The following is a 10,299-nucleotide window of genomic DNA, read 5'->3' as shown; positions in this document are numbered from 1 at the left end:
ACTGCAAAGCCATGCAAAGAGGCACATTTATCATACCTCTGACTGCCTCTACCTGTACTCTGACTGCTCATCCATTTCTACAAGGGCCACTGCCATTATTTTCAAACCTCTAAAGAACCACCTTTTAATTCTTTTAAATCAACCTGACCCAGAAGTGAATTCCTTCCTGCTTTACCGTCAAATGGGAAATCTCCTTTCCCTCTCCCACAAATTGAGAACCATATAGCAGACAACGTTGGACTAGTGACAAATGCACTTTTAACAAAGGTGGAGATCCCAAACTCATGCCAATAAAAACTCTACAATGTATTATCATATATAAAAACTCTATACTGTATTATCATATATGTCAGTCTAGAAACTCACTACAAGCACCAATAAAGCATTAATGGACAAATTTTCATTTTTTCACTTCAGAACAAGTGGAAAAAAAAACTGGGTTGGGTTCTTTTTAATAATCTAAAACCATTAGAGCTAATAATAGCTCTGCATTTGCTGACCAAAGGAGCTGGAATGAAGATGATATAAATCAAATTCATTACATTTATCTTCTGAAGTAGTGAACTTTTGGTAGAAAGATCATAATTTTTTATAGCTGGTATAGTAACTGTGACATTTGCAACATGAAAGCAAATTTTGTGTATTCATAGCAGCACCTATATTAAAATAAGCCACTCAGTTATCTAATAACATTCTGTAATTTAGTTTTACAATGTGAATTTTTATGAACAATTTCAGAAAACAAAGCATGCATTTAAATAGACAGCCTAATAATTTATACCTGTCATTACAATCCCTAATTTGAGACCAACTTTTGTTTGGTCTTGCAGAGTACTTAAAATTATTTGCAATGCTCTATATGGCAAACGCACACACTAAGAATTACCACAGATTTTTTTTAATTATCTACAAAAATGCCAACATAGTTCAAATTAATTGTCAAGAATAGTGGGACTGAAGTAAAGCACATTTGTCAAAAATGCATCACGGTTTTATCAGCGCGATAGATTTTTCATTAACCCAAACAAGCCCTGTGTTGTCTGTATCCATGGTAACTAATAAAACAGTTACAAAGATAAAAGCTCTAATAAAAACATAAATGGTTCAAAATTGTTTACATCCTTTATTTCATGGCCTGCCACACCCAACCTATTACAGAACCATGCCCATACTCATGTACATCAGAACCACATTTTGTAAAGCAAGTAACTTCTCTATTTTTAATATGAGGGGGATTTAGAAGACAGGCTTTAGACCAGGAAAACATTTCATTTACATTTCGGTCTGTTCTGCCCTTTCATTTGGAAATGGTTTAAATCAGCTCTGGGCAACTTCCTTCCTCTACTCCCTATTGTATCCTCCCTCTCCTTTGTCCCCTCTTCTGTTGTTCTGCCTTGCTGCCTCAGTCCCACTCTGTTCTGCTGAAATTTATGAGAGCCAGGGGTGAATGATTTCTACTCTGCAGGCTGTAAATCTCCAAGGACAAGAAGGAAGCCGGCAGGGAGCAGTTGGCTTCTCCAGTAGGCTCTACTCATTTCCTCCGTGCTTTGCATGTGTGTGGACTGAAAACTTATACTCATCAGAGCAACTTTTACTTAGCAGCCACCATGCACAAAACAGAATGGAAAGAGAGACCCGCCGGACACCACGTGCAGGAAGAAGACAGCGCAGAAGATGGAGCGCTGCCATGTTCCCTGTAGTGGAGTGAGGCAATGGCTAGTGAAGTGATAGGAGTCCATCAGCTTTACCAGGCTTTGGATCAAACCCCAGGTACACATGGCAAATCACTGAACATCTATCTAAATCACATCAGATTGCCAGGCACATGTCAACTGACTCAAATGTGTGACTTCCATCAGAGAAGCAGCAGAAGAGACGACCTCTGGGGCGTTAGCATGTTCAGGACATATTCGAGCTATTCCAAACTTGTTTCAAACATAAGGCAGAATTCGGGACACATCTCCGCCTGTTCTTACAGTTGTCCCACATGAGTAAACAGATGCTGCAGGAAAGGTAGATTAAAAATGGTGCAAAATAAAACTCCACCTAACCCTTGCTCGGCCATGAGGTAAAGTGTCAATAACATTATAAAGAAATGCACACAGTTAACATGGACGGGACAGAAATTAACTGCTCCTCTCTCCCTTGCCCCCAGTTTTACTGACTACACTAAAGCAACACCAAGCATCACTCAGAGCCAAACCGGCTCTGTGCATTATGTTCCAGCATCCTCTTCAACAGCAGGAGATTAAAATTAAACACACAAAAATATACTAGTACTTTTAGTAAACATAACTGCATAATTCACGTGTGACATAAAGGACATTTGAATGTATGCAGAAGGGTTTTCAATTAAACTAATTAACCAGTACTTTTTTCCCCCAAAACTGAAAAATTTCAAGTTTTAAAAATGTTAAAAGAACTGTGGAAATATGCTCTGAGATACTTGCTGGGAAATGCTAAGATGAGGGCAAACAGAAGACTGCATTTAATATTTTATCCATCCCTCCTTTACCAGAAAACAACTCAGTCTTGACATCTCTCCTTTGAACACAGTCTTGAACTGAGGCTATTGCTTCTCTGTGACCCAGAGAGACAAGGCAATAATGATAAAAAGATCTACTGGTTTTCTTCCCAGGCTACATGGCACGTCCTTGTGGCAGACTAACACTTCAAGCCAAAGTCTAGAAGTGGGAATCATACACAGAGTATTCAAAGTAAAAGCAAGATACGGATGCCTCTGGCTCCTGGGGTTCCTGATTGTCACGTCTAAGGCAGGCAGGTGGGATGAGGGTTACATTCCTGTATTTTGACGTAGGGATGCAGCTTCAGAAGCAAGGGCCTCGGTGGGAGGTTGTGGGTTGTCTGACACTGGGTGGGGAAGTGGGGGGATAGGAGATGGGTTGAAGATATGGGGGGTCTTTACCTCTAAGCCCTCCTCTGTCCCGAACTCATGCAAGACAGAGAAGGTTAGGGAATATATCAGATCAACTGATTTTTGGAATAGGAACCTTTTGTGGTCACAAGTAGTATTTCACAAAGAAATGAGTCAGGATCCTGGAAGAGGACACTTAAGCAAGTGAGCCAATGCTTGCCATATTGCAGGCTGGATGGATCTGACTGGCTGGGAATAACAACTTGGAGACTGCGGGAACAGGCCAGAGTTATATCAGCCCTTTCGCTTGATGGTAGATGACAACTGCTTTTAAATCATATTTGCTGTTTTGCTGTCCTGTTAAACTTGTCTGTCTGAAACAAGACAGCAGTCAGAGTGACAAGAGTATTTTCCCAACAGCTCACCCTGAGATGAGACTACTCCACCTGAGGCTACGCTCTGGGCCAGACCGCAAGACAATCATTGCCCTAGGCACAACTAACTGTGCCAATCAGGATCCAAATCTTACCTGGCAGGGGAAGCAGTGTGACCACGTCGGCGAGCTTCCCCAGGGTAATTGTCTCTGATATGTCCTCCATAGGAGGTCTATATTGAGCAGATTCTTTTTGGTATTGGGTGGTGGAACCAGAGCGTGCTCCATCCACTCCATGCATTGACCTGGTATTGCAGTGCTTCCAGGACCGGCGCAAAAGAAAAGAAAAAAAAAAAATCCAAATCTGGAGGTTGCAAAGGGACATGTTAGTGCAGCAAAGTCTTCATCCAAATCAAATGCTGCACTCTCCAGTAACAGAAGCACCACACTGAAACAGAGCAGGAGCTGCTGGCCAAGCCTCTTCTACGAGGGCCTTTTCATGCTGGAATATGGACCAAGACCCAGAAATATGAGGGCCATTATGGGCACACTGCATGGTTCTCCCTTCTTGGCCACATCCAAACGAACGCAGCCGTGCAGTACGTGGCGCCACAGACGCATCTGCAGTGCCACATACCATGTTCAGCTGTTTTCCATGCTACAAAGGAGCACACCACAGTGAGTTTTTTTGACCCCTGGATATCCGGAAAACACAAAAACCTGTACAAAAAAAAAGCAAAAAAAAGCAGAGTGGGGCACACAGGGGCAGTGTGCACAGCTCAAAACCAGAGTCTGGCCAGCCAGCCTCTGAACAGCAAGATTGCTGCTTCTGCAGCCCCAAGAGGCCTGCAGGACTCCAGGTAAGGCTACTGGGGCTAGCCCAGCACTGCCCCAGCCTCCCCTACCCCACCCAGGGTAACTTGCCATGCTTCAGAGAGCACATGGCACAGGCATTCCCCAGGGGCAACTAGCAGTGGCATAAGGTAGACCGACACTAGTTGTCTGCGGGGAACTAAACGTCCATGCTCATCTGGACGTGGCCCTTGTGAGCATCTGGGAGAGGGCTACAGATAAGGGCACAATGAAGGGCTTTGCTAACTGAGGTATAACAAGCAGAATTTTGTTTGTTATACCTCAGTTAGCAAAGTAGCACATTTTAGCAGGTCAATGCAATTTTCAATTACTGTCTGTTTTTCGATGAGGAGTCCCAAGGCAAAAGAATGATGGTCCCAGTGGGCGCATCTACACATGACACTAACTGCGCAGTAGCCTAATAACACTGTGCAGTAGCGTGCCAGGCAAAAACCGTGCTATACACTAGTGCACAGTATTATCAGGCTACTACTCAGTAAGCATCACTAAAAAAACAGTGTGCTGGCACTACTGCACTGCAGTGTGCATTACTGCACATCAAATTAGTATTTGGTTAACCAAATACTTGGCTAACCAAGTACTAAACTTAATGCGTAGTAACTATGGCATATTAATGAATGTGTAGGCACACCCAGTATGCGTGCTTGAGAAACAAATCTTAACAAATGAAGATGTAGGGATGGAAGGCAAAGATACAGATACTTAGGCAAAGATCTTAAGGAAACGTGGCACTTTTGTGCCAGTTAGGTTTAGCACAGAAAATGGAGACCTAAGCTCAACTGCTTGTTCTGATCGTGGCTTTTTGTATGACTAAGGAAAAGACACCTTTTCCTGCACACCTGCTCTCTCTGTTGCCTTAGTTTCCCCATCTGTAAAATGAGAAAACTTACTTCCTTTTTAAAGTAAGTTTAGAACTTTGGCTGAAAGATGCTTTATGCATGCAAAGCAGTTACCATGTGTAATTAGCTGCAGCTATGATAAGCACCTAATGAAACTACCAGGGTGACTACTGATTTCAATGGAAGCGGAATCAAACCATTAATCATATAAACAACAAATGTAGTAATATGTAAATGGATATCAGCACCTCTAAAAAATATATTACACAAAATTATAATTTCAATCCCACAATTAGGTCTGCATGACATGGTTGCTTTATAATTCTTCTCACAAAAGACTCTTCACCAACCTATTTTCATTTCAAAATGTTTTTAGCCAAGGATAGTTTAGTGCAGTTGCTTCTAAATGCTCAGTTCTGACACGCGTTTGCTTGCTACACCCTCTTGGATGCAAATGCATTTCATTTCCCCTGGGCATATAAACACACACCTTACCCTGCAGTCAAACATCAGAAAAACTGATTTGCACAAGTATTTACAAGTGCCTCAAATACCAACACAATTGCAACATTTTACAGACACTATGCAGTAATTTTTAAGTTACGAAATAATAAGAGGAAGGTAAAGTACAGTAAAAGCCATGGATGTGGAGAGAAGTCTCTCAGTAAAAGTGATTGTTTTAAGTTTACAATTACATGATGTGACTCAGAATAAGAGAAGTGGCTGCCACGCAAGAAGAAAGCTATCTGATGTACTTGCTTCTTGCCTTTATTATGTTAAACACAGCCACATCTGGAGGGCCATTATAATGGAAATGATCTTCTTTGTTACAAACTGCATCACCCCAACAAACTACCAGTGGAAGTAGATTGGCATCTGCTACTAATTTGCCCACCTAGCCTTTCTTATAAGAAAACTACAAAAGCTTGGTCTGAACTCTTGTAGGAGCTGGGCATGCAACATTATTTCAAAGAAAAATAATCCTCAGCTGTAGCAGGCTGCCTGAATGGAAAGAAGCAAGGCAGGTTAACTCTAAAGTGGATACAGGCTATTTAGTTTGCCTGCTAAAGGGCAATTAATACAGGTGGTCATTCTCAGAGTGAAGTTAGTCTTCTTTTAAATAATTTCAGCTCCCTAATCAATTCATCGCAACAGGCCCAGGCATAAATTCTGCATGACGGCTGGGAAGAGAAACTGAAGCTCTGCATAAACACAGGTCCATTTCTTGCATCGCATTTAGAAGGCTGGTCTCAGCCCTTCAAAGATCTTTCTGTGTTCTTGATTCTGCACAGCTGGGATATCCAGAAAAGCAGATGATTTACATCCTCCAGTTTCTTAGCAGATGCTCAGGTTGGCCTCTGCATTCCCCATACTTCTGTATGTATTGGTTACTAACCTACTCTTCCTTTGCCAATGTCTAAGTCCCCAGACATCTTGCAGCTACTACAATACACTGCCTTGCTTAGATTTGAACATATTTCCTTGAAAAAGAACTGTAGGATTTGGACCATTCTATTGCACTGGTAATTCTATATGGAATATCCTATTTATTCTATTTCTATCATACACATTTTCATTGTACCTGGAATGTTTCTCCTATGTTTAAATCAAGTACTGCTCCCTTTGAAATACTGATCTTGCCAATTTTCCTGGCATTCTGGCTCTCTCACTTGTACTCATCTTTCAACATGAGTTTACATTATAGTACAAATAGCTTTGTATTCTTGCCCACCTTCCTCCAGTCCAATACTATTGCATAACCCCTGAGCTGTCCCTTGGCGGGGGGTGCCAAGGACAGTGCCATACAGGCACATGCTGAGGGCACCACCACTCCGTGCGGCTGCCACATGCTGCCAGCTCCGTATTCTGGCCGCTCACAGGCTGACATGCCCTGCACAAGCTGACATGCCCTAGGCCCCGTACACCCCTAGGGGCAGCTCTGCATATCCCCATATTTTTCTTCACTGGGAGACAAATAACTTCAAACTGCTCAAACATTCACCCCTATACGCACTGACTTATCTTTATCTTATTATGTTTTCAATACAACGATTTAACAGCAACTATCCCACAACCTTCAAAACTCCAATAGGAGTATCTTTGGGGTCTGCAAAGCAGACTCAGATATTAGATTATGTAATCTCACTCTTACAAAAAGCAAAATGAAAAAAAAATGAAAACCCAAAAGATTAAGTTTTAATACTTGTTTAAGAAAAAAATCTTACAAATGTGAACCATGTAGCTCAATGCAAAATCATCTTCTTGACTGAAGAAGAAAATCATCATCCGAAACAAAAGCTCTGAAAGTGAATTGCCCTCATTCATCTCATCTGACTTGTGGTCATCTCACAAGTGAGCAGTGACGGAATTAAGCCCTAAATACTAATACTGTCAGTTTTCAGGACAAATTGTTGGCTTGAAAATGAGATGTTAAAATCTGAGGGTAAAGTATATTTTAACCATGGCTATGATTTTGCAATTATCAGAGAAAACAATTAATGTTTCATGTGACTCAGGTGAGGCTATAAGGAGTAATGAAGGATCACCCACAGTGAGAACTGATTTTATCCCTTGGCCATTTATTTCCAGATTTCTTAGCATTGTCAATCCTAGTTCTTTTCAATCCAAGATTGTTGTGTGTTGGTTTGTTTGTTTAAAATTTCCCTTCTTTGAACAAGTTCCAGGAGGAAGTGGAGGACAGCTCCAGCAGAGGGTGGGCTCAATTGCTGCAGACATTAGCAAGTTCATGGGAGTGTGTACAGCAGGGAAACTGTCTGGCTAGGACACAGAGGCAGTAGATTGTGGAAGGGAACAGAGTGGGACAGGAGGAGTTTTTTCAGCATAAAAAATAAGTGCTTAAAGCTTCTTATGTATTAGAGTAGTAGTAGAGTAGAGATTGTAGTAGAGTATTTGAAAATACTGTCAACATGGAGGCTCCATTTCCTTTCTCTCTCTCTCTCTCCGCCCTGCTCCCCCTACCTCTTCTATAATTAGTACCATCTTCTTTTTGTGCCTTACTCTGATGCCTTTCAGATGCTGTCCAAGATTTACCATGCCTTCCTCTTTCACTTCCATGTTCTCTGCAGCACTTACCTTTCCATACCCTACTAAAGTCTCCCTAACACCAAAGAACTGCTTTTTATACCCTGGACACCCACTCATTCCTCAGGCTTGCACAGCAACCCTTTTTCAGCCTCATTCCAATATCCTGCATAGCCTTCTCCATACCTAACTCTTAGTCCCCAAATCCCATTCCTGATGGCTTGGCCTTTTCCTGCCTCCGGTCCATCCTTCCCTCATTCAGCCTCAATGTTCCTCAGTATCTTGCTCTCAGCCCAGATGCCAACCCCAACGTGCAAAACCCAGCACGGGTTTGTTGTGGGTAGGTCTTGCGTGACCAATCTCATTTCCTTCTATGACCAGGTGACCTATCACCTGGACAAGGGAGAAGAGATTGATGTCATATATCTTGACTTCAAAAAAGCCTTCAATCTGGTATCCCATGATCACCTCTTGGCGAAACTGGCCAATTGTGGCCTTGGGTCCACCACAATCCACTGGCTGGGAAATTGGCTCCATGGTTGGACCCAGAGGGTAGTAATTGATAGAAGACAATCATCATGGTGTCCTGTGACTAGTGGGGTCCCCCAAGGCTCTGTCCTTGGACCCATATTGTTCAACATCTTCATTAATAATGTGGACATTGGAGTCAGAAGCAAACTGGCCAAGTTCGCTGATGACACCAAATTTGGGGGCAAAGCATCCACACTAGAAGACAGGTGGGTGATCCAGGCTGACCTGGACAGGCTCAGCAAATGGGCGGATGAGAACCTGATGGTGTTTAACACTGAAAAATCCAAGGTTTGCCACCTTGGGAAGAAAAACCTGCAGCATCCTTATGGGCTCGGCAGTCCTACGCTGGCTAGCACTACAGAAGAAAGAGACTCGGGGATCATCATTGACCACAAGATGAACATGAACCTGCAATGTGATGCTGCAGCTACTAAAGCGACCAGAACGCTGGCTTGCATCCATAGATGCTTCTTAAGCATATCCCGGGACATCATTCTCCCCTTGTACTCGGCCTTGGTGAGACTGCAGCTGGAGTACTGCGTTCAGTTTTGGGCTCCACAATTCAAAAAGGATGTGGAGAAGCTTGAGAGAGTCCAGAGAAGAGCCACGTGCATGATCAGAGGTCAGGAAAACAGACCTTACGATGACAGGCCGAGAGCCATGGGGCTCTTTAGCCTGGAAAAGTGCAGGCTCAGGGGTGATCTGATGGCCACCTATAAGTCTATCAGGCGTGACCACCAGGATCTGGATGAGATTGAATGGTCATAAACTACTGCAAGACAGTTTCAGGCTGGACATAAAGAAGAATTTCTTTACTGTCCAAGCCCCCAAGGTCTGGAACAGCCTGCCAGCGGAGGTGGTTCAAGCACCTACATTGAACACCTTCAAGAGTAAATTGGATGCTTATTTTGCTGGGATCCTATGACCCCAGCTGACTTCCTGCCCTTTGGGCGGGGGCTGGACTCGATGATCTTCCAAGGTCCCTTCCAGTCCTAATGTCTATGAAATCTATGAAAATCTATCACAGCAACCCGATCATGAGACCATAAACTAGTTTAGACTACATATTCAAGGATTCCTAATCCATATCCTTACCAATCCAGTTGCCCATCCCTATACACTCTTTTCCCTGATATACCCTCTCAGTTGCTCCTTTACTCTACACCTCTCATATAGAACTTGATGAAACAGCAAAGCCCCAAGTCAATGCCAGGTCATCTTACATTTATAAACATTGAAGTGATAACAAACTACTCTTTACAAAACTGAAAACAATGCTTAATCTCCTCTGCCCACATGCCCAAATTGTTGTCCCTATCTGCCCCTTCCTACCCCAAAATCAAAAAACAACATTTTAAAGGCCCTTCTCCTCAAATATGGTTAACAAAGAAACAGAAATTGAAAGTCCAGACCAAAAACATAAGCCTATTATTTCAAAACTCTCTTTATGTTTTTTAAGCCACATTTCTAGAAACATCTTTGCTGAGAAAAGAGATACAACACGACCATTTTCAGGACAATCAGCTTCTTTTTTTAGCAAACTGATATTAGTAAGTACAACTAGGTAAAAGGGACTGAAAAAGAGAACTCTCTCAAGTACATGAACTGAGGATATAATGAGAACAGGAACGTGTCTGCAAGAAATTTAACAGTAACATTCTGAATACAATATAGCCTCTGGAAAGAACAAGCCACAAGCCCAACTAACAAAGACTTAAACTAATTATATCTTGATATGACAAAGATATGACCCAACATTCCATATC

The 10,299-nt window shown here is 42.4% G+C and overlaps 1 protein-coding gene across 2 annotated transcripts in view; it reads right to left on the bottom strand.

The window, feature by feature from the left end:
- Positions 1-10,299, bottom strand: part of LOC149857152 (transcription initiation factor TFIID subunit 4-like) — a 206,863-nt gene that overhangs the window by 5,349 nt on the left and 191,215 nt on the right. The window lies entirely within an intron of this gene.

Source organism: Crocodylus siamensis, chromosome 9 (genome assembly GCF_052110815.1).
Source record: "Crocodylus siamensis isolate JL-2025a chromosome 9, ASM5211081v1, whole genome shotgun sequence".
Taxonomy (NCBI): Eukaryota; Metazoa; Chordata; order Crocodylia; family Crocodylidae; genus Crocodylus; species Crocodylus siamensis.
This window is presented reverse-complemented; position numbering and strand designations above follow the sequence as displayed.